At 40.2% G+C, this 27,916-nt stretch overlaps 1 protein-coding gene across 1 annotated transcript in view; it reads right to left on the bottom strand.

Annotated features, from left to right (window-relative positions):
- Positions 1-18,804: 18,804 nt before the first annotated feature.
- prkd3 (protein kinase D3) overlaps positions 18,805-27,916 on the bottom strand; it is a 123,390-nt gene continuing 114,278 nt past the window's right edge. Inside the window, exon 20 of the mRNA XM_083998730.1 lies at positions 18,805-18,814. The gene's annotated coding sequence lies outside the window, so the exon portion shown is untranslated. The remainder of the gene's footprint in view (positions 18,815-27,916) is intronic.

Below are 27,916 nucleotides of genomic sequence, written 5' to 3' on the forward strand. Positions count from 1 at the left end.
GTTCCCACTGAGGACATAAATCTTTAAACATGGGCCACAAATACATACTTTCGTTTTAAAAAAAAGGGCGAAACAGTCTCCTAAATCTTGTATATTGTATAAATGCTGATCATGTATGTATGTAATTTTGCCATCTTGATGTACGATGAGGAAATAAAGCTGAACTAACAGTCAGAACGGTATCATGGGAGTAGGAACTGGTGGCGATACCACACATTTGATTGAGGTTCATCCATCGTGATAGCAAACCAGATAATGCTCCGTGACCTGGGTCAACAAGAAGTTCCGTTAATTGTAAGCAAATGTTAACCAGGTCGGTGGGTTGTGAGAGGTGTGTGTGTGTTTGCATCGTCTCTGTATTCAGATGAGATATCAGGATCACACAGCAGCACACTGTTCGTCTGTACAGGTCTGAAGCACGCAGATCCTGTTGCTCTGGTGTTGAACGCTGCATGTGAACAGTGAGATCAGCAACCAACGTGTCACTGTGAAGTTGGTTGAAAAGATAATGCAACAAAAGGTGAGAAGTAAACAACAATGACTGTCATTAATCAACCTGCCCATGCCCTGCTGCTGCCGCCACTCCCTACGGGTTCGTGACAACGGCGCCAGTCAGGGCTGCCAGCCCCTATGAGTTGTCAGATTTTAAGGAACTTGTTGGCTGATAACCAAGACAGGCTCATGTCTAAATCAACACAAACTTAGCTCCGACTCTGGCAACATCCAGGATGAAATAAAACACAGACATAACCGTCTGACCTTTCCCTTATTGACACTATCATCAGGTTATATGGTGTGTTCGTGAGCAGAGAGGCCCAGGAAGCCCGATCTGTCGCGCACTTGACTGGAGCTACAAACAAGCTCGCAGTGCAAAGAGAGAGAGACAGGGCCTTTGAAGAACGCGGAGTGCAGCCAGTTGTGGAGAACCATGCATGTTGCTCTTATTGGCGCTTTGCACTCAGACACGCCTCTCCCATCTCAGCACTCGCACGCAGCATTGACCCAAAGGGTGGCTGTTAATTTGGCATGGCGAAAACATGGGTTTAAACTGAATGAAGGGTCTGATATAGCCACTCCACTGGGAGGAGAGCAGGGCTCCACAGGCCAGACCAAATGACACCACAAAAATATCAAAATAACAGAAAGACAACATGTCATGGTGCGCACGCAAGAGGAACAGGAAATTAAGAAAATGTCTGTCTGTTGAGGCTGAAATGTGCCTCGGTACAAGAGCCACAGGAGACAATTGGCTGTTTTATCAATTACTGTACCCATCAAAATAAAAGTACAGTAATATTAAAATACACTGATTTTGATATTATCAGGTTTATTGATGTGTTCATTTATGAGCAGCATTTATTTGTTGTAATCAGTCTAATTGGAAATTAATTTATACACCACATATCATTAAGTAGTAAAATCCTCTCATTTTTAAACGGATCATGATTTGTATTTGAAATCTCAATCCACAAAGACACTAGGAACTGTACATAGTATGGCTGTTAGATAAATGTGGGGGGTAAAAATTATAGTACAGTAAAAGCAGATGGAGTACTGCATTCAACTGTCTAGTGTCTGTGTTGCACATATTAAAATAATAAACCGACACCACCGTGTTCTGTAAAAACTGTTTTAGTTGATATGGTAGTGAACTTTCATTAAAAAAATAAAGGTTTAATATTCTTATGAGAACATAAGATGTACTTACATTTATTATATAAGTATCTGATGACAGCACTGACAGAAATATAGGAAGGCTTAGCTGCCCTCCATAAACAGTTATGATTCCTGAAAGTAATAAGTCATTTGCAGCCAAACAACAACACCTTTGCGATGATGAGAGTATGAACAGTGGAAAAAGTGTCGCTAAATTGCAGTGGAGGATGACAAGAAATGTGTGGTTTTTTTTCCTTTTTCTTCCTCTTTTTATGAAATGTATCTGACTCATCTGCAGACAAGATACAAAGCTATGTGGGTGGCTACTCCACACTGGAGATCCTCTCAGTCATCACCCTCGACTGCAGACTGAGTCAACCACCAGTCACACTTCCAAGCCACAATAGCAAGGTGGGCCTCTGCAGAAATGCTTAAAACTGCATTCAATTGTCTAGTGAGTCCTCTGTCTTTCAGCTCCAATATGCTGTCTGTCATGACGTGAAACCCTAATGAGAAACACAATCATTTTGTTCTCTGGTTGAGGAGTATTTTGGTAGCTTAGTAAAGAAAGCCTGTGTGTTTTGGCAAACTGCAGCTCAAGTGCTTCTTCATGTTAGAGTTGTGTGGAGTCAAGTTTCATCCCGCTTCAATGCTGATCAACATCAACATTTAACATAATTTCCTACTTTGCAAATTAGCAAACTATGTCACGTAGAACTTTTCAAAATAAAAGGTTGACATTTTTTAAATACAGCCTTTAGGTGTTTTATTTTCATTTACAAGTGCGCAAGAATAAGGTCTACTCTACACACAGCGTATTGTGTGTGGTGTAACTTGACGGTGAAGTCTTGTTTATCAGTACTATCATGCGCAACACGCAGAAAGCAAAAATATTTCCTGCATGTGGCTCTTCATGGGAAAATCTAAAGAAAAGCCATTAACCACCTAACCACTGCGCAGACACAGGCTCTCTGTGCGAGGCCGGCGCGGGCAGACAAAAGGTGAGTGTCAGAGTGATAGAGGAAGTGCTCGTCTTCTCTTCCTGCTCACAGTGGCACAAGAATGAGGAGGATGTCTCCGTGTACACCAAGGCTATCCATTACTGAGTTAACAAGGTCTCGGCTACTCTATAAGTGAAATCCAAGGCTGTGTGTCTGTCCGTCACAAGGTAGAAAAAACAAATAAACACACATGAATTTGTCGAGGTTTCAACCTGGGGCTGATACGTGCCAAAGAATGCTGAGGCTTTGTCCATTAAAAACAAGACAGTGTATGGATACACCATCATGCCATCTTGGGTCCACCTGCAAATGTAAACAGGGAAATTCTTGTCGGAAGGCTGACATTTCCCCCAAAGAAAAGTCTGTCCTGCCAGACTAACTGGTTGACCCAATGAAAACACGTAAAAGAAAAGGGAGGTGAAGCGCCTCCTGGCTGCTTGGTTACACTCTCAACTCACGGTGCAGCAGGTCGAGTCAGTTCACCTCCAAAGAACCTAAAAATAAAAAGTTGTTTAAGATACACTTTTGAAATAACTTCAACATCACCAAAACATAATTCAATTAAATGTACTTACTTACAATTATGTACAATTATCAGACATTTGTACTTTCCCTCTCTTATTCCACAACTCCTTAGGTTTACCCTGTGAACGTCTGGGAATCACTGAACCAGACAAACTGAACTAATTGTATCCCCTATAGGTGTGACAGTCAAATGGTATAAAGTTTGGCCAATCAAGTGATTAAATATCACTGACAGAGTTTTACTTTGATACTTTCAGCACTATTTGCTGTATACCTAAGTTTGAATACAGAACTTTTACTACTATTGGTGCATTTTCTTAAATAAATGAGCAGTGTACATCTTCCTCTCATGATAACAACAGTTTCTTGAACACCCTTTCTCAAATCAATAAGGCCAATGTGTATTATCAAGACTTTAAAGTGCATTATAAGTAAGGCAGGTAGTAAAGCCATTCAAACTAACATAACATACATTAATGTGTAGATATTGCCACTAGAAATACAGAAATTCTACATAAAATCTTCATAAACAGGACAAATTATTCACTTTTGTTCATATCTTGATATTTGTTCGACTGCATGAATCAGTAGTGAAAATTGAAAAGGGAAAAGCAAGCGATCCAAATAAGGCTCTCGTTTCGCATCGTTTCTGGATTTTGCATGTGCCACTTTGCATTTTTCTTCAGTAATTCACAGTGGAGGATTTTAAAGTCTTAGTTTCTCCCCACATCCATCCATCCTCCAGGCTCAAGCAGCAAAGCAGTTGTCTCTACTTTCATCGCACGAAGCGGACGGGTAGGTCAGGAGAATCCAGTTTCTCTATTTGGTGTTGATGGAAGGGGGTGAAGGAAGATTGATTCCCTCAGTCTCATCATCACAGGTGTTTGCCTTTATGACCAGCCGTCCCTACAAGCAGTTTCTCATTACGCTCTGGTGAGAAAGGAGGACCTTCAAGTCTCGTGCATTCCGACAATGCTCTGAAGGGTGTGTAATTTTGGAGACTAAATTTAGGGGGGGAGGCAAATCAGTTTTTATTCAAAGCAGACCTGACTCAAATGGAGATTCACCGCACTGTGGTCAGACTCCAGACCAACTCGTTACTTGCCTTTTTCATGTTCAGGCTGCTGCAAATCTCCCATCCCTCTGAACGCAGCTGAAAAAAAAAAGAATCAGACTGTTGCTGATTTTGTTTTCATCCTTGTGGGAGGCTGTGTTCTTAATAATGTGCACATTGATGATGCAGCAGCTGATCAGTAATTTGCAAAGCAAAGACCTTGTCTAAGTCTGTCACTTTTTCATAGGGTAAGGCTTATATTTGACATCAGCTCAGCCTGTATTAACCAATAATGATCTTGTTGTCAGCTTCTTTGTGTAAAGCTGCTCCTGGTCATTTCACTTGTGAGTGAATGCCGCGCAGCCCTCTCAGAAGTGGAGCCTTTAGATCAAACTGAGGAGATAGGTTAGTTTTCATCATTAGACTTAATCCATCAACAATGCCAGAGCACTGAATAAAGCCAAAGTAAATGAGTGTGTTTGCTCTGCCTTGGAGTAAATATTAGTTTGTCCAGATAATGCTACAGAGCTGCTGAGGGCTTCCACAATGCTTAAGTTACACAGGCGTCTGCTCTTTTCCTACCAGGAGAATGGTTTCCCACTCTTTCTTCTTCTTGAAAGCCAAACATCAGTAGCAGTCTCAAGTGGCTGAAAGTTTTAGTTGATAATTCGGTCTGTCACTCAGACCCACAGTAAGATTAATGGCAGGGGAACTCCTCTCTGGCAAACATCCCACTCCGTCAAAACAGATAGCTTTGGGTTGAGAAACTGTTCTGTTCTCAAATCCAGAGCGGTGGCTCAAAAATTGTTGCCTTATTTTGTGTGAGAACAGTAGGGGAATGTGTTATTTTAAAGTTGAAAATAATAATTCTAATACTACAGCTGGTACGCTTTTTAGTGTTTATAGTGTTAAGAGTGTACATTAAACTGTAAAAAAAAAAAAAAAAAAAAAAAAAAAAAACATTGTCATGATGCCCCCAAAGAGTGTAAAGTCACATTTCAGTTGTATTAAAAAAGATTAAATACTGTTAATTGTGAGATCACTACTCTGTAGGTGACCAGTGTCAAATTAGGAGGTGAGAGGGAAAAGGGAGCCCTCTACTGCTGAGTCGAGCCACCATACACACTCTGCTCTCCCTTTACAGCCTGTTGTAATGAACCAGGAAGTGTGTGCTGCTTCATTAGGTCAGTAAGAGAGCAGGAGCTGCTCAGAGTTTAGAGACTTAAACCACACACACACAATCAAAAAAACAAAACAAAAAAAAACTGAGTCAACCTTCAGAGGTCAAAAAGACATAACACTGACAGACTGAAAATACATTCAGACTTAGTAAATGTATGCCCCGAGAAATAAATGACCCTGCTTTTTAACTTAAACATGCAATCACTCGACCATGAAAGTAACCAGCAAAGATCAGCTCCAGCTCAACCACACTGACGTATGAGCTGCTGTATGAACAAATCTCGCAGACTCCCAGCTGCAAGATAGGCAGACTACTCAGTAATGGAAAAAAATAGGGTCTAGATATGACATTCACAGAGATAATAGCAGCTTCACGCTATGCTGAATCCAAAGGGAGTTCAGCATGTCTAATTCCAAGCAGCGCTGCCTTGATCTTTTGTTGCATCTCAGAGGTATTTTATGTTTATTTGTTATGGGACATTCAGTAATTTTGTGTCCTTGTGAGCACGTTTTATGAGTATGAACTCATTAGTCCCTTTTTTTCTCTCTCGGTGACATCTAAGGAGGCAAAAGGATACCTGTGAGACTGTTTGAAGTTGTGTTAATTGTGAAAGAGCATGTAGAAAAATGTTGAGCAAGCCGATCTTAGATGCTACCCAATGATCTCGCCTCGTTGACTGCCCCTGAAAACCCTTCTCTCGCCTCAGACCTACCGATAACCATCTTTAATGAATAGCTGTGTGCTTCAAGGAGTGGTGGCTGATAGTGATCATTTCAGGAACAGTGGGGTTCAGGTCTCAATAACAATCAGGGAATTCCATCTTAACCATTTGGATGTCCTCCATAATGCCACACACTCGGAGATTGCTCTTGCAATGGACCTACACCAAAATAAAACTTGGCACCAGCGAGGCATTCTTGCCCAACTCAACAACTCCAAGTCTGAACACCATGGGCCCCCTCCCAGCCCCGGGATCTATCTTTCGATGTGAATGCTGAGTCTTTGTTGGAGCGTTCTGATCTCAGGTGGAGATACTGCACAGCTAGGCTGGCGACGATGCACAAGCACAGCTCCCTGTGAGTGCGTCTGAAAGGCCCAAATTGAGCCATTTCCCCAATCTCGAGGGAGAGTCCTTATCGTCTGCAAGATCCAGCGTAGACTGTGTATAATTTGCAAAATACTATGCTGATACTGCAAATGAGGTTTAATAGCTGTTGAGGCCCAGTTAAGCTTCATAATGTAGGTTTGTGGTCTTTGATAAGCAGCAGCAGAGACATTTTCTCGTAGAAAAAAACACACAAGAAAAAAGTCAAGGCATCAGTCAGTGGGTGTCTGCTGTCATACTCGACTGATATTTGTGGAATTGCTCATCCTGTCATGTCATAATAATTAGACATGAATAACATGAGCAAGTTTTTTTCTTCCCCAAGGCTAGATGAGAACTGTAATTAGTCAGTCCCCCTTTGACAAGCTGTCAACCACAATACTGTTTTGCAACACTCTGGGTTCTGTTTTCTAATTTCTAACCTAAGCTGACCCCAAAAATGGGTGTAATGAATTGAGACAAAATGACTTATTACTGTAATCATGGCAGATGCTGTCATCGCTGCAATCAATCATGCCAGGCAAATCTACTTTAAGCAGCTGTAATTTAAAGACAAAATATCAGGCCAGTACCCAACGTCTGTAAAAATAGAGGATTACTTTTCAGGGAACTTCTTTGTTTGCATTTGAAATATTGTAATATGCAATAGAGTTTAAGATTAGATTTTCTTTTTTAAATATTCTGGACATACAGTCTTTTTTTGTTTTTGTTTGTTTTGTTTTCGGCATGCCTGCAATACATGTTTTTTTTTTATAGCTGGAGAAAAAGGTTAGCTCATTCATTGGTTTGGACTTCATAACAAGGACAGAAGGCCTAGGACCTCCTCATAGCTACATGTGAGCAAGTGGGTAAATCAAAGCAGAAGTAAGCGATCCGGTCGTTTTGGCTAACTTCCTGTCAGCCGATGGAGTTAGCAGTCCCCGCCCTCGTCCCTACGTCACCACATGCACGTGCATCCCTTGGCTGCACACACAGAGAGGACCGCCCCTTTATGCCGTTCTCTCTCCTCATTGGATAAAGGTTGTAGGATACAAGGAAAGTTTTCTCCTCGGCTTACAGCAGAGCAGAGTGACTGACAGACCCGTGTTTCAGACCAAACACTCTATAGAAGTGATTGCTGTCGGAAGATATAACTATTTAAGACTTATATTAAAACAAACAAACAAATAAACAAACAGATCAACACCTGCGGTCAGTCAGACATGAGCCACAGAGCAGGAGGCAAATGTAAAAGAGTAGCCTATGAAAACTCTGAAAGACAACACAACACAAAAAATCACCTAGGTGTCATTAGCAAATGACCACTCATAAGCATTATCATGTTGACACGGAACATTATAAACAACACAATATATTATTATATATCATTCAGGTATAATGTTTACTCTTACCATCCTTGCAAAATAGCACTAAATACTACAACGAAGTTGAAGGCAATGTCATTAATTTTGCAAGCATGAATGAACCAAAACAATGCACAAAGTGAGATTTTACCTGATTGTTGTATTTTTTTTAGAATGTATCATTAGGTGGAAATTGATTTGTGTAAAATTTAAAAAAAATTCTTGTGAAAAAAGTTTTCATAACAAGTTAGCAAAAGAATTCAACCTGCTCATGATGCTAAAGGAAAGACAGAGGATCACTAGTAGGCTACCATCAGTGTTCATCCTCTGGGACTAATGAATGTCTACACACAATTTCATGACAACCCATCCAACAACTGTTGAGATATTTGTGGCCTGACTGAGTGACCGACAGTCCAACATTTTAATCCCAGAAGCCCAGAAAAAGGGATATTTGAGTCCAAGATGACCCAACGTTTCTTTAACTCAGTGAATAAAACAAATGACTGAAATATCCCAACAGTGACACACAACAAATGTAGCCTATATCCGAATGCACAGATATCACATCAAACATACATAAAACAAACACAAAGTGCAAATGCAGAACAAACAACCAGTAATAAGCCATGTGAATTAATAAGCACAGCAATTTAAAAACTACATAAGGACAAAATAGGCTACATGCTACAATGGCAGCCATGTTTATTCCCGGGTCTCCACAGACAATAGTGCAGGTAGCATTACAAGGTGTCAGCTTAATGGTCGTCAGATAATTCACATCATTTCTTAGCAAAATTAAACATATTCAAGGAGAAACCTATCCCTCTGCATGTGTGTTCATTTATCTAACACACTCTCAAAAATGAATCTCAATCACACTGGGACCCATACCTGATTATAGGGGGATGTTTGAGTGAAGGATGACAAACAAACTTTCTTCTACTAATTTTCAAAATGACTGGAAGGAGGAAGTGATGTCTCTTTGCAGAGCTCATCAGCTCTGCGCTCCCCCTGCTGGAGACCTCCAGTTCTTTTGTTCTACTCCTGAAATGCCACTGACATAATATATGAGAGAGAAAAATAATAATGAAAAAAAGAATAGAAAAAAAATAGTGTGCTCCAGCTGCAGTAATAACACTAAGATGAGGCTGTAACATGATGTTACATGAAAATGTCCAAATACCAGAAATATGATTCAATTAAATGTCACTCAACTATTGGGTCTGGTTCAACACAAGGCAGACACATTATTCCATCCTCAACACTAGCACAAAAGTTAATTCATTGTGTTTTATCCATTTCAGAATTTATGAGCAATCTGTCAAGCGCTTCATCAATCCCTTTCTTTAACCTCGTTTCACTCGATAAAATGCCAATATTAAGTTTCTCATATGTCCATTAAAGACCAGCTTATCTGAGTTAAGAACAGATAAAGCAGGAGATGAGATGCTGCTTTGAAAAGAGCTTTACCAGGTGTGACGGGTGCTGACCTGCCCTGAACAGGTAAGGAATCGTCTTCTCACTTGTGTTTGTAGCTAACAAGGTTTTGGTTAAATATGTAAGGATACAATCCAATCCAATCATCTACGTTTGTCTCATCACACTCAGGAGCGTTCAAACCAGGAAAAATCTGAAAAGTGTATTGATTTAAAATCAAACTTTTGGGATAATCAAGGTGAAGTATTGGTTGAAGATACCATCACCAATAGATTATCCATTCAAGATGGAACACCTTGGGCCTCCATGAGACCGGAGATAGGCCTGAGCAAACACATTCCCATCCGCTAGTGAAAATGGATATGTTGTTGACCTGTCCAGCCACACAAAAGCCTTTCCCATCGTTCAGGTGAGTAACCCTCTTCCAGCCTGAAATCTCTTAACTAAATATTGTGAGTGTCCCTCTTTACATCCGAGAGTCAGTCTGTTTACCTTCAGATCCAGGGGATTAGAAGATCAGCACTGCATGGAGGTGAGGGCTAGTCCCAGCCTCTCAGGTAGACCATGGAAAATTCAGGAGGAAAAGAAAAAAAACTATATTTCACTCATGAGAAATTTAGAATTAGGCATGAGTTAATATATGGAATCTAATATTAAAACCGGTTCATAAAGTTGTTTAAAAATGTGACAATCCCACTAATTTCATTTCAGTCCGTGTGCATCATAACTGAGTCAGCCTCCTGAATCCAGTTAAGGGCTTTACTCCAATATTATCCATTCAGCAATTACTGTTGTGAGTTGGATTTAGTTCTGTAATGACCCAACTGAGCTGGCCTGCACTTCAGTGCTGCACAGTAAGCCAGATGGGAGCGAAGATCCTCCTCTGTGGCTAGAGCAACGGAGCGCGAGCCAAAATGAGAATTAGAGTAAACTTCAACATGTCAGCACGTCCTCATATCATTTATTTTCCACTGGTTTGGATGGATGTGGCTAAAACGATTGCTGATGATTTAAAAAAAAAAAGTCCTATGCACATCCCCACAAACTTGTACAACATGATCTCTCCTGCGCTCAGCTAGTGTTTTTTGGAACAGCTGGGAGAGAGCTGGATTTTTATCTCACATACTGTATTCAAACATTCCTTCCTCATCTATGTGACACGAACTGTAAAACCTTGTCACTCACTGCTATTCTTACTGGCACCTATCATACTTGTATTTTCAATCTTTTCAAGGGCCATCTGCAATTCTGTGAAGCAGTTCAAAGGGATTGTTGTGTTGTGCATACCAATTAAAAACTGCAGTACAAAAATGCCACCCATGCAAGAGCAAACACGCGTTTTATCCTCATTACCGTCAGCATCATTCTTTTACTCCACCAGTGCAAAACTGCCAAAATGTGCTTTCTCCAATCTCAACAAATCTGCATAGGCTGTGGTCCAACTGATTGTGTAGGGTTTGTCCTACATGAGGGCACATTGACTGTGTGCAATGGAGGGAGGTATCTCAATCTAGGAGACATCCACATGGGTGGTAACAGAGGAAAATAAAAATGGTTTCCATGCTCACTTTTCTGCATGCTGACAGACAAACAAACTGAAGGCAACAATGCAAGAAAACCTGATCTCTACTCAGAACATGACTCTGATGATGCATTGTTGTTCCTTGCAGCAATCATCAAACGTCTGCGCAGCACTCAGAATTCTAGGCGCTGGTCCTCAGCTCTCTCCAGCTGCTGACAATGCAGCTGTACATTAAAACTGACCTTGACATCTGTCTCCGTGGGGAAGCACAATAGCCTGCCTATTTCCAGCCACTGACCCCTGCTGCCAGGCTGAAACAGATGGAAAGTGTCTGTTTCTGACAGCCGCCCTCCAGAGGTGACAGAGAAGGCTTGTTAGCACTTATCTCCTCACCTGATATCATCTTCTCTACTACAGCAAAAGATTTTTTTCTCATGCTAGATAACCTGATTAAACTTGCAGGAGCCAACGTGGTCAGGCACATACCACACCAGTTCACCTGTAGTTGACTGTACTACGGTATATTGTGAGTGTCTTTGCATGAGTAACATAACTCAATGTGGGTAACACTTTCAAATCAAGTAAAGTGTGTTGAGTAACTAAAATATTGTCAACACAGATAAAAGTCAAATGAACTGATATAATTCTCTTGAGCTAATCCAGTTGAGTGATACAAATAACGTCAATTTTAAATGATATTATTGCTCAATTTATTTGCATTTGCATTGCCGCTGGCAAAACACAATGACCAAACTTAGTATCTGTTGGAATAAACCAAGCGGTCAGTGTTGTGCTGTAAATTTTTTCCTTTACTCTTGTGGTGAGCCCTTTTTTCCAAGGACGTTTAGCCTAATCCGCTTCAGCTGCCTTCATTCAGAGTTGGTAAAAGACGCCCGAGCACTGACTCTGTTGGTGAAATTGTGAGACTGGTTTTCATAAAACATAAATATCTGTTAAGAGTCTGGGTATGATCCACTTTTATGAAATGATGAGTAACATTTCCTTATTGTCGCTTGCGCCCCTTGCCGCACTGTGAGAAGTTGTTGCCACAGATACAACTCTCATTACATTCTTCCACCAAAGGATAGCAATTGTGCTGCACAGTCCTCATGAGAGAAACTCACCATCTCCGCTTTCACAATAGCTAAATTTCCACTGCCTTTCAAAAATACAAGGCATGCGATGCAACTTAATCTCTCTCTCATAATAAAACAAACATTTAAGTTGTTTCTAACAAATGGATATGAAGTGTTGTGTGATGGAGAAAGCAAAAGAAAAACAGATGCAATTCCACATCTTCATGGAACCTTTTTTATTGAATTATACACAATATTTATACAGAAAATAGACCAAAGTGGTCTCAGACTCTTTGGACCCCACTGTATTAAGTGTTTGACTACTGCATGTGTGTGACAACTGCATGGGCATAAGATCTGAGTTGTGTGTTGAACTGGAGAAATGTATTTCAAATATTAATGTGAAAAACGTTTGTGGCAAAACATAGAGATCTCTGTGTTTTACGTGGAAATGTTCCAGTCTTGACTCATGATGCCTGTTTTGCCGTCATTTTTCATTCTGAAAGTGTTAAATATACACATCTATTGAAGCAAGCACTTCCTTTGCAAAATAAGCAAATTATGTGGCATCTTCATCATTTGGGATTTGGACATTTGGACAGCTTTATTCCTTTGTGCTTCCTTCAATCGGTGTGCTTTCTCTTCTGAAATGGGAACTGCAGAGAGCTGGGTGCAACACTGCTGGGTATTCTACCAGATGGATACTCGGAATGAATCAGGTCTAAGTTTCAGCCAAGGCCCGAATGTGTGTGTTGGACTGCACATTGCATATCTGGAGACCACACAGGTTCCATAAGCACGTCTAAATCTCTCTGCTGCCCTCTATCTTTGTCTGAACATCTCCCTCAGGGACCAGGGTCAGAAGTTCAACACCAGCGGGGAACCTGCGCTAAGACGAACACATGCTGTTGAGCTGCTAATTATCCCAAAGCATCTCTTCACCTTCTACTAGTGCAGCCAAGATGGGTTGTATTTTACTTGGAAAAACAACAAACTGGTAAAAAAAAAAAAAAAAAAAAAAAATTCTATGCATATCCACACGCACAGAGGATCTCCAGTTGCTTGCAGGTGAAAGAGAGAAAACATGCAGCAGTTAAATCTGCCACATTCAAGGGGACATGCACTTCTGATCAATACATACTGTACTGAAACTTAAAAATAGTGTGTTTTTTTTTTTTAATCACTGCTGCTTCCAGTTTCTCGCCAAATCTGTTAGTGATCTACAGGAACATCATGTCGTCCCAACCTGCCGCCTCTCTTATTATCTCAATAGCATTTAGCAACTGTGGTAGAAGAAACTCAGTGGCGTGTGAAATGGCCCCCCAGCCAGCAATCGCACACCAACAACAGTGATCCCCGGCCCGTCGTATTCCTGCACAAATATACAGATAAACAGATGATTTCATTACCTATGGAGCTTGGTGTCTGGGCAGCAGAGGAGAGGGAGGAAGGCACATGTGATCTCATCCGACGTGCTGAAGCCTCACCATTATAAACGAGTTTGTCATACCACCATGGTTGGCCATAAATGACCTCACCAGACATGCTGCTGTAATAAACTAAACTAATAAGATCGTGCAGGAAGAAAAACACTGCCTGCAGTGAGCATGGCTACTAAGAAGTGAGAGCTGGCTGCTAAAAACATAAATCTTGCCCTGATGAATCTCAATGGACGGCTGTCACTTGACATGTGCGGGGAGCTGAGGGGTAAGGCAGGAGCAGGGGACACGCACCCTGGACATCCGCAGTCATGGAGGAAAAGCTCCCTCTAATGTGAAAAGAGACTTCCATATGTACTTGTACCTTCTGTGGCCCTTTAACCTAGAACAGATGTCATCAGTAAATACCCCTGACCCATGGAGACATTCCAGCATGTGATCGAGGCCTTTTTTTGTAGCATGCTAGACTGACTCGCCTAGCTGGTCAACACCTGACTAAACTGCAAGGTTTACAATATAGATGTGTAAAGCCTGCTTTCGTGTAATCATGGGCATAGGTGTTTTAGAAACAGTGATGCTTTAAAAACTCATTGGGTAAAGTAACAGCTTAGCTTACACACACTGCCAGCTCCCGTGGGAGCAGTGTGTGAGCTGCTACAATCTGCCTCCCGTTACAAGGTCTGCTACTAAGTTATGACCTATCGCCTTGCCGTTCTAATCTTTCCACAAACATCTGTAAGGAGAGATTTACATGTCCTCTTGTGATTTATTGCGACATGTCTTCAGTTTTCCATTGGCTTTGAAACCAGGTACTGGCCCCATGAAACGTGGCATTTCCATGTTGTTGCGTCTCGAGTCAATTGGTACTTTTTTGTTTTCTGTCGGACATGCAAGAAAACTCGGTTGATTCACTCGGGCTAGTATGGAGTTATAATTTATTCTTCTTTTTTTTTTTTTTTTTTAAAGGGCTGGTTTAGAGGTATGTCTGCCACAATGTCAGATGTTTACTTTGATTAGTTATTAGGAAGTCATTTTTAGGATTTAGGAAGTAATATAGCTTTGAAACTATTAGTCAGCTATGCACAGCAGGGTTACTGGGAAGTCCTTAGTGAAGGTTGGACTGTGATGCTCGCTGAGCTGCATCTGATAACCACCACAAATGGTGCATTTCAAAGGACACAAACTTCCACATAAAGTGACTTCCAGTGCTCTCCTTCTAAGGGTGGTCTCTCTCTGCCTGCCATGCATGGAGGTTAAAGACATGTTCACATGCTATCATGCACTATCCAGGTCGGACAAGTATGATAATCTATTCAATATGTAAAATGTTTATTTTGTGGAGGGACCTCAAACAAACTGAACCAATATTTACAGAGAATGGCAGCCAAATATTCTGCCTTTTTCCCAGACATTACTGCTCCCTCATTTATCTTCTATTCTCTTGAGCAAAATGTCAACAAGGAAACTAATGTGCCTGAAGCCTTAAGGACACTATAACATTTCCTCTGTATTATTTTTACACATCGCACAGACTTGTTTAAAAAAAAAAAAGGTTTCCCTGATGTATTAGCCTCTCTTACAGTACGTCTGCATATTATCTGGATATTGTGCAACAATTAATATCATTATAATTCTGCAGCTGTTGCTACTGCTGCAATGACACCGAACAAGAAACTCCCGTAAAACTTGATGCTCCCAACCTGTAAAGCCCTGGATAAATCTAACTGTATTTAATTCCTTGTACAACGTTGTGTCATCTCCCCTATGAATAGACTACATACCAACTGTCTCCACATCATTTTATAATACCATTTTAAGAGAACAATACTATTTTGGTTTTGGTGCAAAATTAACAGAGAGGCGAAAACCTGCAAACTTCTTTACAGTAGGTTGATATGCCTTTGCAGACAACAGTCTTTATATTACTGAAGAACAATTAGAATTTGTGGAACAACATATTGTGAGCAGATGATGAACCAATAGGATGTTTGTGTCAGTCTTCCAGTCCATTTGAGCGATAGCTTCCATTTAAAAGAAGAACAATTACAGCATATAATATCACACTAATATACAGAGGTAACCACAATGCTTGAAGATGCTTGACATATTTGGTGACTCAGAAGATCGCATGCCAAAGGAGGAAACCTTGGTGGTCCATTGTTGGTCACTATTAGAGCTGCATTATTTTTCTTCCTCTTGACCCTTGGAAATGTCTACAACTCTAAGATGCCCTCTCTTAGAAATAGCAGCTGTGTGTAGTTACATAACAGGAAACAGCTGTCAGAGGCAATCCCAGTGTCTGGCTCTTTGGGTCCGGGTCTGGACTCCTGTACAGGTTGTGCTGTTTGTTTTGAGAACATGTTCAGTCCTTGTAGAGGCGTCCTGGAGTCAATGGACTGGAGGAAGTCAAGGGTTCACAGACACAGAGAGATGCGTGTCTGGGCATCAGATAATGATATGAGTTAATGGATGATCCATCCACACAGAAATCACATAATTCTCCTAATTAATCATCCTTGTCATCTCACATTCACAGGTTCATGGAAACAAAAAGTTCTTTGTGACCCCAACAACAATTCCTTCAACGTGAGCTACCATGCAAAATATTTGTGACTACCCTGATATGAACCATTGGACCATCTTGAAAAAAACATTCACCATTGATAACAATAATTAACATGTGGTTTAGATTATGGACCAATGTTACATTTAGGAATAAAAACTGTCAGGGTTGTGGAAAGACTGCAGTTTGGGTTTATAAGCTTTTGCTTTTTGCTAAATAGCCAGCATTAGCATTAACAACTGTTTACTAACCACTTTAGAAGAAATGCTGTTGAGTTTAGAATGAAACTTCTTTCCTTACTCACCAGCAGTGGAGAGCAATGCCAATTTGAACACTTATTGACGTTAGTATGCTAACCAGCTAGCATCTCGTGACAGGCTACCACTTTGTGATAGTGAGGCACTGTAGCGTTAAGTCAAGCTAAGCGGTGTTTGCCAAGTTAAAACTAAAATAAATATTAATTAGGATGACACTGAGCTGGTAGCCTAATGGTTCGTGTCACTGATCATGTAATTTACTGCCCAGTTGTGGTGACAGCAGGGTAGTATCTCTAAAGCTATAGCTTTAGTTCCAAAAGCTGTAATTGTTTGTGTTATTTTTGTGGGTGAGATTGAGAAAGGCTTGAGACTGGAAAGCAGAGGGAGCAGCAGCCTTTGTTGTTTGCAAGTGCACATTGAGGATAATCCTGAGCTCTTGAGTGGATGACTGTGATCCGATAGCCATTGTGTGCTTGTCTAGCTGTCCTTGACACTGAGATCAGAGGAAACTGCTGACAAGTTTACCATATCAACTAAGGTGATGATACGTGGTAAAATAATAATATTGTGTTTACATCTGTGTTCTCCTGGCCACAAGTACCTAAAGCAATCACTGCAGATTTAAAGTAGCTGTTGAATCTCAAGAAGGGCATTGACTTTTCAGTTTAGTCCACGAAGAGAAGTGGGGATTGGATTTTTTATTTATTTTTTTAACATGAAAGATTTTTTTTAAAACTTGAAATAATCATCACTCTGACATCAAAGCCATCCTTGAGTTTTTCCTGTGGAAAGGCCCCAAATTGCAGCAACAGAACAATTTTAACTTGATCTGTGAACATGATGTTTGTAGATCGCACAGTGCACACTTATGTACCAAAGCAATCAGCGTTGTACACACTATATTACAGGACACCGACATGAGTAGAAAGCCAAAAACTCTAGTGCTTGCTTGTCCAGTTTCTGTTTAATGGTGGGGTTCTGCAATGAGCTTGTGATTCATCACCTTCTGTGGGTGGAAATTTTACTCTGAAAGCAGACTTTCATCCCGGCAGTGACATTCTTAAAATAAATGTGTGTCCTTGTTGTTTAAATCTACCCGAGGTCCTGTTCTGTCATTTTTTTAATGTTCTCGGTTCCTTTATATCTAACTTCTCTCATATCCTCATATGAAAATACGATAGATATTAAAAATAATTGACTTTCATAACAAAACAAAAGTAATGTGGGCATTGGTGCCAGTCATTTGCTCTTTGTTTGAGTATTTGAGGTGCAAAGTGTATGCAACTAGTCTGTTTTGTAAGATTAACTGTCCCTAGTTTAGCTGGCCCTAAACCCAAAGGGCATTCATTATGTGTGATGGAGAATTCCTAATGAGAGCTGAAAATCAAACCGTTGTGTAATTGGACACTGTACTGTACACAGTAAAGATTCTCCAACTCGTTTTCCCCTCAACAGCTTCAGCACCTGATCAAAAGTTTGCTGAAGGTCATAAAAATTCCTCACCTTCAGTTAAATTTATGGCAGTACTCATTAGTTGAAATAAAACAGATTAATGCAAGTGCAATTAAATGTGACCTATAGGTTTAATAATGAAGTGGAGTCTACTTAAGCATGTCTTTTCCATTCTCCCCAGCCGTCCTGGAGCTCACATAAAACTCTTTTTAGGGAAGTTGTACACTGGAAACAGTGGTGAGGGGGACTGAACAGAATGGGTTAACTGCACTGGGATGTTTTTCAACCTTTACTGAAGCTTAGGAGAAAAGTATATGAACCCTGTATTTACTTCATATTTCTTATACATTTACATTATATTTCCTTCTTTTTTAAAATGTGTGCTCCAGTTCTCTCCAAACCAGAGGCAGTTCAGTCGAATTCCTTGTTTTCAGTTTTAAATGTTCTGTCCTGGGGCCTTAAGTGTCGGTGTGAGATTTTTCTGTTGATCTCGAGTGTTAGTCCACATCATGCTGTCCCACAGGGATGGGGTATTAGTTCAGAGAAAAGGAAGCCACTACCTCATTATGCTGCTAATTTTAGGCACCAGGAAAAGATGTTTGGAAACTCTTGGCCCAGATTCCAAATGCTGGAGTGGTACCCGCTCTATTCCCATGGGTGAAGCAGGGGTGATTTTGGTACTTGAGCAAGCTCAAAGAAACAATTTACAACATATACAGTGGAACTTCAAAAGTGTCTTATCAGAGTCAGGCATCAAACATGAATGATTCCATATGAAATAGCAACTTTCTGTTTACCGTAATTAGGGGAATATTTTTCCATTAGGGAAGTAAAAATAAATTATCATGGCTCTGGCTGAGAAGCTGACGTGTAACTACACACTTTTTTTTTTTCTCAGGAAACTTCAGGTGGTGTTTCAGGCAAATAATACTTCAGAAAACAAAGCTATTGTGATACTCCATTTTGCTGGTTCGTATTTAAACCTGTGTCTAAGGTCTATCTATGTGTGTGTGTGTGTGTGTGTGTGTGTGTGTGTGTGTGTGTATACATCCAACATTTGATATAGGCTGTTATGCTAGACTGTAATGCTAAACTAGAGTCAGAAATATTGTCTGTAGTTTTGCATTTGGCTTTTCTGCTGAAAACAATCCTGAGCTAAAATCAAAAATTATAAATTCCTTAAAACCACAACAACACACTGAGCTAAGATGTTTCATGGTTGTTAGAGGAGCTTCAAGATTAGGTGATAATTGTGCGTGTGTCATTCGAAGTGACCCATTTTGTATGAAGGGAAATCATTTTATCTACTCTCAATATGAAATACTGAAAGCAGATTAAGTTTTAAAATGTGTGTTACAGCTATATTTACATTATTATTTACAACTTTAAACCTTTCAGCTGCATATACAGAATTGACAAAATTATTATTTTTCCTATGTTGAAATAACACATGTTGGTTTACTCAGTAACTTATTTATACATGTAGAAAATTACAGGCAAATAAAAAATTGAAGGGTTGAATGTAACCTAAGTGGCAGAATTTTCTTAAATCCTGGCGCTGACTCTATGCTGACCATAAATCTGACAGGAGCTGTGAGAGATGAGGCGGTAAACCTCACAAAATAATATGATGGTTGATTAATTGCTGATGAAACAATTGATACTCAAAAAGCAGACACAAAGGACCTCCTATTAAAGTCTGTGATGTTTATTAAGACTCGGCTTGTGAAAAAAATAATAGAGTATCTTCAGATCTGCAGTTTGACTGGGTTTGACTGAAGTGGCTTTTACTTGAAGGCAAAAATCTATGAGTAGAAAAGAAATTCAAAAAACAGCCGAAATATGATTTAAAGTATTGAAACTAATGTGATACAAACCCTTATCTGTGGGAAATCACTGGACTAATGTCTTTCAGAAAACAAACAATTTAGAACCATCATATAAATACACAATGTGACGTAATACGGTACTTTCCTGGGACGGTGAAGAGAAAAGTGTTTGTTGTTCTGTATTTAACATCTAACATCCATTTAGTGCACTGTACATCAGAGCACCGTCCCTGCCCAGTCACGTCAGACCACCCACCCACACTGTGTTGAAACACAGTCAAGAAACAGTCATTAAACCGTTTCCCCAGGTCACTCAAAATCAGACTTGTTAAAGCTGTGAACTGGAGGAAGGAGACCCCGCTGGTAGTCGTCCAAGCTCCAGCCTCAGCCGACTTCCCGACCTTGATTCACAATACAACTGTTTGCTCATATTAAAGGTCCAGGTGCATAGATCAAGAAGAAGAGATTCTTAATTACTGTATTGTTGTCTTTGACCTAAGTATTGTAAGACCCTGAGTCCTCCACTGTTGCAGTCACATAAACACAAGTGTTATTTGTAGAGACAAAGTATTGAGAAAAGGCATAGTATACATTACACTGCATTTCAAATGTGATCAGATTTAATTTTGTTAATTATCACCATTTCTGTCATATCATCACCAGAGCTTCCTCGTCTATGAAATGTTTTCTACTGTTCTTGTAAATAAATGGCAAGTTTTATTGCAGATAACATAAATAGCCTACATATAACTTTTAATTGACCATGATGACACAGCGTCCCTGGCGGTTTGCATGCAGTTGGGCTCTACTCAGCTCACTATTGTCAACCTTATCACTAAGATCTCCTCTGGTTCTCACCCTATCTCACAGAGACTATACGACAGGAATAACCACTAACTGTTTTGTCTTATGTTGTTTGTGCACTGACCAGCCCCATTGATTGACATGATCTCTAGAAAAATCAGAACAGAAACAATAAAACAGCAATCTTTTGCTGAAGCCGCCAGTGCCAAACCCTTCATGTTCGCATGCTGCTGTCTTCGCTGTTTCCGTCCCACTGGGGCTGCACAGCTGCAGTGGTCAGCAACCAAGTCCATACATATTTTTTGTCAGCTAAACCGAGCAGTGACTTACAGTAGCTGAGACTTGTTTTTTGCCAGGAGGAAATAAAACATAAAAATAGGCCAGACAGGCCCAAACAGAAATACATTTATATCTGTAACAACAGCTAACAGGCCTATTTTAAATCTACTCAGCTGCTATGTTGAAACCTGCCTTTTCTAGGCAGCCACTATACATTTCATTACTCTAATAAACAATGAATGATTCCCGGCATCATGCAAAGTTGAGAAATTGGAAAAATGGCTTTAATAAGAATATATTTGCCAAAGTTGAAACTCTCAACTGTCAAAGCTTCAACAAAAGCTTGATAGATCCTGAATAACAGGGTGAGTAGATATCACACTGGCATTATAATACCCTGACACTGGAAGGAATGTTTGGTCTGTTTTGGTTTTGAGCGTGCTGAATAAACGTCATTTTGACTAGTGGAGTGATTTTCACACAGATAGCGCGACAATGTTTGCATACCTGAACTGAGCGAGGTGAGAAGATTAGTTAATTGGCATCAAAGCAGGTATGGCAGAGGCCACGACATCTTTCTTTGCATGAGCAGCCGCCTGCGCAGGTGAGGCCAAGTTCATGACGTCAGCTCCTCAACCTGTCACACCAGCGAGGAGTTCACACGACACAGGACCAGGTTCAGTGTTCACATGCTGCACATACTTGAAGGTCACAAACTCGGGCCACGGAGGGAGGCAGCTGAGATGTAGAACATTCAGCTAGTGAGGTACTTTAGAGGAGAAGGGCTTTATTTGAAAGGAAAAAAATAAAAGTTAAAAGGGAAGTCAGAAGCATAAGTGGGGAAACCATTCAAAGTAAAGTGTGTTACCAAATCATAGCCTTGCTGCCTCTGTTTTAAAGCCAATGGCTTTGGAATGATGGATGAGCTACACAGTCAATGGGCTTTTTTCGCTGTAGGAGGAATTTCTGTCTGGCAGTAGCAGTCCATAAATAGGTGCCAGTTTGAAACTGGTTTCTCCCTACGTGGTGAATTGTGGGTGGCTTTTTGGAACTGTAGTTTCAGCACACACACACACACACACACACACACACACACACACACACACACACACACACACACACACACACACACACACACACACACACACACACACACACACACACACACACACACACACACACACACACACACACACACACACACACACACACATATACACACACATACATATACACACACAAAAAAATAAAAAGCAATGAGGAAAATCTCGTGCTGCCACATTTTTGGCTTTGTTTTCATTGTCTATCCCTGTCTCTGTTAATTCTGTGTGATAATTTTTAACATGGTGTAAAACAGACACGGGTAGGAAATCCCTTGTAATGCCTGAGTGCAGCGTCTTTTTGTTGCTTTGCAAACAGAGTAGACCGACTGATGAACGTGAGTAGAACATTGGTGGATGGTTTCTCTGGTTGCCTCTCTGTCTTTGTCTCATTACTCTGTGGTGACTAAATCTCAAATGTAGTCCACGTCTCGCAAACGTTAACGTTCACATGAACCTACATAGAAATTTAAGAAAAGCTACCTGAATGGTAACACATGGTTGTTAATCTTTTTTTTATGAATAAAATCATGGAGCTTTAATCAATATCATACTCATTTCTTTCTTCTTCCAAAGCAATTAATTTAAAAATTATAAATTGCAGTGCTGTTTTAAACCACTTCGCTATGCAGACCACTGGCGCCACAGCGTAATTGCACTTACAGTACCTGTGTGCAGTTAGTTAATGTTGAAGGAAAGGGTGGAGGTGCCTTCAGATGCTGTTATGATAGCACTGCACTGTGAAAACATTTGCATTGTACAAAATGAATAGATGGCATACTTACATCATAAACATTCTCTATACCTGTGTCTGGATTTAGAGTTCAGGTCAGTACTCTTTTGTTTGTATGAAAGTCTGTACATAATATTTCTCGTGATAGTCAAGACAGGACTTGCTATGAAACGCAGTGTAGTGTGAATGATCACATTTACATATGTTGAACTCGTATGCCCAGGCGTGTGATAACGTCTTTGCTACCTGACAGGACTATAGGAAGACCTGTGGGAATATTTTGAGAACGTATCATGAACTCCCGGGAAAAAATCACTAACCAAGTTCAAAATTGCACAACCCTAGGATGTACACAATCCATCTGCTACGCGTCAAAGCTGCATTCGCAGAGTTTATTTTAACATAAAAAGATGATTTACGAAGATTTCTGGATAAATTCTTTGGCTTTTGCGTCACCATGCAGGTGACTGTTCTGCCAAGACACTCACAGCCCGGGCTGCTGTGCAAGAGTCAGCCTGCAATATGGGCCAAAGATAACGTGATGTTTGAATGTTTTGGTTTCTTTCCCCCTCCTACTTCAGCAGAAGGTGAGAAACCGAGCTACCAGCATCGCTCTTGTATTTGTAAGCACAGTTCTTTAGGAGAGATATGAGGTCTGCAGAAGCTGGGGGTTGTTATAAATTACCTGGTGATGAAAGTGATAATCCTTGTCAAAACAGCTCCTATACCAGCGTGGGCAGAGTCCAGATCGCTGCCCATCTTTCCCTGAAAAGCTTTGTCACATTTGATTAGATCATGATCTGGATGTGGTTGACTTAGGGGCAAAAGACTGCAGTTACTGTACATGGAATGAATATTAGCTATAAAGTTGTATCTTCACAAGTGGATGGGGAAAAAGCAAAATGCCACTGATATTAAAATTGATTCTGTATCTCAAATCTATAAAACTTCAACCTGAATCATTGTAAATCATTAAGATAGAGTCAAAAATTTAATGATGTGAACTCTCAAATCTCTTCTCTCTGTACTTACCAGCTTTTCAGACCCACTAACAATTTCCTGGGTCAAAGCACCGTCTGTTTCTGCTCCTGTAATCGTGCCATGCTTGTCACAGAAAAAGGATTAGAGTATGAGGAATCGTTTAAGGATTAATTACTTTGTTTAACATACATGCACCCTGAAAGCATTTTGCAAACCACTATACCCAAACACATTAAAGGCTAAGTTGTACTGTGTCTTACATTTCCCAATTTCAAACTTTTTTTTTTTTTTTTTTTGAAATAGCCAGACATTTAACCACGTAATCACTGTGATAAGTTCTCTTTATCGGGCCACAGAAAACGCTTTGAGGATAAGGTTCTGTAGATAATAATTAAGATGATACAGTCAGTCGGAGCTTGCAGAGGGCAACTTCATGTTTAATTGCTTAAATCAACATGATAAGATGCTCTTTAAATGTCTGCGTGGCTCTGACAAAGCACGCTGACATTGTGAACAAGCATTCACTGTTTACTTACTCAAGACCTCCATTACAAAGATTCAATCGGCTGCAAACGCCGACATGAGGAACAATGTGAGTGCACGTTTGATTTGGATTTGTTTGATATCGGCAAAAACATAAATAAATGTTGTATTAAATCAGATTGCCTGTATCCTAGTTTACTGCATAGGACGCTAAAACACAATATTCACCAAGCAGATGAAATCTCAGCCAGAGCAGTCGTATCATTCCTCTCTTACTCATCAGACTAGACTGCTCAGCACAAACACAATCTCATAATCATTACCATTACAGATGAAAGGCAAGGCTCAATTAGAGTGGCTCCAATTGCTGCAATTAAATAAGTGTGGTTGAATGATAATATCTTTTCCCCCCAGAAATAAAAGAAAAAGACGGCAGCATTGAATAATCATACAATCAAAAACAATCAAGTTGGACTTTGAAGTTGTTGCACTACCAAATCTTAGAAATACATCTGGTGAAGAAATGGTGTTTTGGGCTCAGCCGACAGGCGCCGTTGGACCACTGCGTCGTGGGCCACGGGGTCGGGCCTACTTATTCCAGCACTGCAGGACTGCTTTTGGGTTGCTGAGGACACACTGGTGTGTGTTCCCACCCACAGAGAATTGCAGCACACCGCCAGAGTCCGCAGCCCTTTCACAGACATCCAAGACTTGTCCCATGATCCCATCCCTGCATCAAAACCAGCTGAGTGCGAGTGCAGCGTGGTAAGCACTCGTGCTCGCACATAATTTGTAGCTGACTGCTGCTCTTGCAACCAATTGATCACTGTGTAAACAAAACTTTACTGCTTCACTCAGAGACTTTTGTCTTTGCTTTACATTCAAAAGGCCTCAAGTTGCCTTTGTAAGTATTGATCTCAGGTTTTTAGTAACTGTCCCATCGTTTGATCTGAGCTCACACTGTTTGCTGTATCAAATACAGACTGTCCATTTCACAGCTGAAGAGCTTCTCACAGGACAGTTTTCCAGCTGGGCTGAAATCCAGTGTAGTTCCCCTTCACCCAGTGGACTTCAGGAGCACTCATGCGTGCCAAACAGAATACACCCTGATTACTCCAGACTGGAACAGCAGCTATTTCTTTCGGTTAGAGGAGCAAACAAACACAGCAACCAATTTACTATCTCAAATCAACAAAAAATGCTGAGGTGCGCCCATCTCAATAGAACTAATTATCATTATGATGGTGTGCAGCTGTGCAAAATGACATTAAAGTGGACATTTAAGGTGCAGACTGAAGATACGTTATGTTTTGGGGACTTTTTCTCGGTGGCACTCTGGGGGGAAAACTTGCTCCATCAAAGAAAACAAAATAGACTAATGATGCTCTCACTGTGGTAATGTCATCTGACTGGATTGCAGCTGACACTAAAAAACGGACAAACTGTCTCATGTGTAATTGGCTTCAGTCGTGAAACTCACTAACTCGACAAGTTGCTACATCCAAACCCCTATCTTAAACTATGAATAGCTGGCAAAAGTTTTTGTACATGAAACACAGTTACTCAACTAGAGCACTTAAAGGGCATTAAAGGACAGTTAGGAGCTTTTGAACCAACTCTGATCTAGAAAAGAATGAGATTAAATGTCTGATTAAGGACGACCAGAAGCTGAAGTTTATTATTCCAGAGGTTGAGTGGGTCTAATCATAGGCTCCAGTACTTAGGGATTTGCTGCCGCTACTGGGCTAAGCAGCCATGTTTACATAAACTACCCAGTTATTTGCATAGTTTAGTTTAGTACCAACATGTGGGTCACAAAGATTCCGTGTCTTAGCCAAACTAATTGTGTAAATTATTTGAACAATTTGTTTATTTTGACCAATTCCATATCAAAAAGGTCATGGCTTAAATCACAGAATAGAAGTTTTAAATGTACATGTATGGATGGGTATAAAGGGAAGGGGAGAGAGGCTTAAATAGGGAGCAATCAAGATTTAAAACTGAGATATAGTGTTTTGAATTAGCAGTCTGAACATCATACTAACACTAAGATACTGTTTTTAGGGATTCACAAAGCAAAAGTGTTACGACATTTTAACATTATATACCACACCATTTACCTCAACTTTCTGATGCAATATTATCTCTTATATTTTGTACATTAATACCACTAATGCTAAAAGCGTACATGCAACATACACTTTACACTGAATTTGGTGCAGTTGTACTTTTCCTCCCAGTCCTTCTTTGGGGGTATAATCTGTCACATATTACGAGCTTTGACCAAAGTGTGAAGGAAATACATGAAATTGCCTCAGGGGTACCCATGGCCGACTTAACTACAAACAGACCGTGCCAGACTTCTCACAACAGGTATTTTTGTAGAGCCAATAGCACAACTGAGAGGTGAAAGTTTAGCTTAAGTTACTTCAAATGAGAAAATGCTGTCACAGGCCTTTCATGTCTTCCACCCGAATGCTTTGTGTCGCTCCGCACGTTGATAGCCATGAAAAACTGTTTTGATGATGATGTCACTACGCTCTAATCTGATTGCTCTTTTTTCTCCTCGCTCGAGGGCATTTCTCCTACATCCTGTCAGAAACACAATTCAGTTATACAAAGATGTCCCGACAAAGCAGCGCACGCACAGGCTCAGTTACGGCAGGTGATGCAGCTTGTCCAGTAATTAGTGAACAATGAAGCAGTATTGAGCGAAGCTGTATAGGCCAAGCTCAACAAAAACAATAGTGTCACAAACCATACCTGCAAATAACCACTGATTCAACTCCACTGGTTAAATTATCAAACATGTTTACATTGAAATTCCTAAAAAATAGTTTTTGGGCAGTTTGGGGGGCAACATTATCACATTGTGAAGTTTAAAGGCAAACATTTGACTACTAACACAACCAACAGACAGAGAGCAACATTAGCATTTATTCAGAGTCATGTCTGTGGCCAAATGACAACTCCCTTGTTTAATATTTGCATCTCTTTCAGCTCCATTTTGGTCTCCACCACCTCAAAAGGGAAATATCTGGGTCTTTCACTGCTAAGTGCTAAATGCACGAGCAGCTAGTTACTAATTTTTATTTGCTGTTTGATACTGGAAAAATACCGTATCATCCAGTGGGATTGTGTGGGAGCCTTTTCGCTCAGATGCAAAACAGTTGCGAGACTGAACCAAAACAATAAAGTTGTGGGCAAAAAACAATTAGCTCAAAGAGACTAAAACTCCCCAGAGAGCTATAAGAAACTTCAGGGTTGAAATAGGCCCTTCATGTATGCCTTTATAAAGTGAGTTTAATCATTGTAAACAACCAGCATTATCTCAACATCTGCAGTGCATACCCAGCTTAGCGTCACAAATTAGTCAGCCAGTATGAAAGTCTTATGATGAATATTAGTGAAATATACATGAAACACAACATATAATGACATTTCATTTTATTGTATATATTTTGGGGGCTTTTATTGCCTTAAATTGATAGCATGGGGCGGCAGCTCTACCAGGTGAGCCCCGACATTTCATTTTAATGAATAACTGACTGACAAAACTTTGAAATTTCACACAGCTCAAAGTTGAATTTCCTAATGAACATTTGGGAATTTGCAGGTGCTGTTTGTAATGTTTAATAATTTTGTAATGCTGATGGGATATTGCTTTGATTCATAGCATTTAATGAGCCAGCATAAAATATTTCTAACATTCTTGCATCTGAAAATCCAGTTACATATTCACTGCACATACGTAAGGCTATGCATGTTCAAAAGAGAATGATCTACCAGGCACACCAATGATTTTAGCATCCATGCTCTGCATGCAGCATTGAAGTTGAGTAACGGCCAATCATTCAGCAATCTGAGTATTATTCCTTTAACTGTGAACTACATTCAAGCTGGCAACACTATTAAAAGCTGTCAGCACCCCCACCATTGCCATGGACACTACTGAACCTCTGACTCACTCAGTTTAACATTGACTGTTAGTATTTTTAGAGTAAGATTTAAAAGTGTCATTACATCACTTCTGTGGTACTCTGGTTTTCTCACAAGTCTCTTGTCTTCTCATATCTGAGGTTCAAAAGAAA

Source organism: Trachurus trachurus (genome assembly GCF_905171665.1).
Source record: "Trachurus trachurus genome assembly, chromosome: 22".
Taxonomy (NCBI): domain Eukaryota; kingdom Metazoa; phylum Chordata; class Actinopteri; order Carangiformes; family Carangidae; genus Trachurus; species Trachurus trachurus.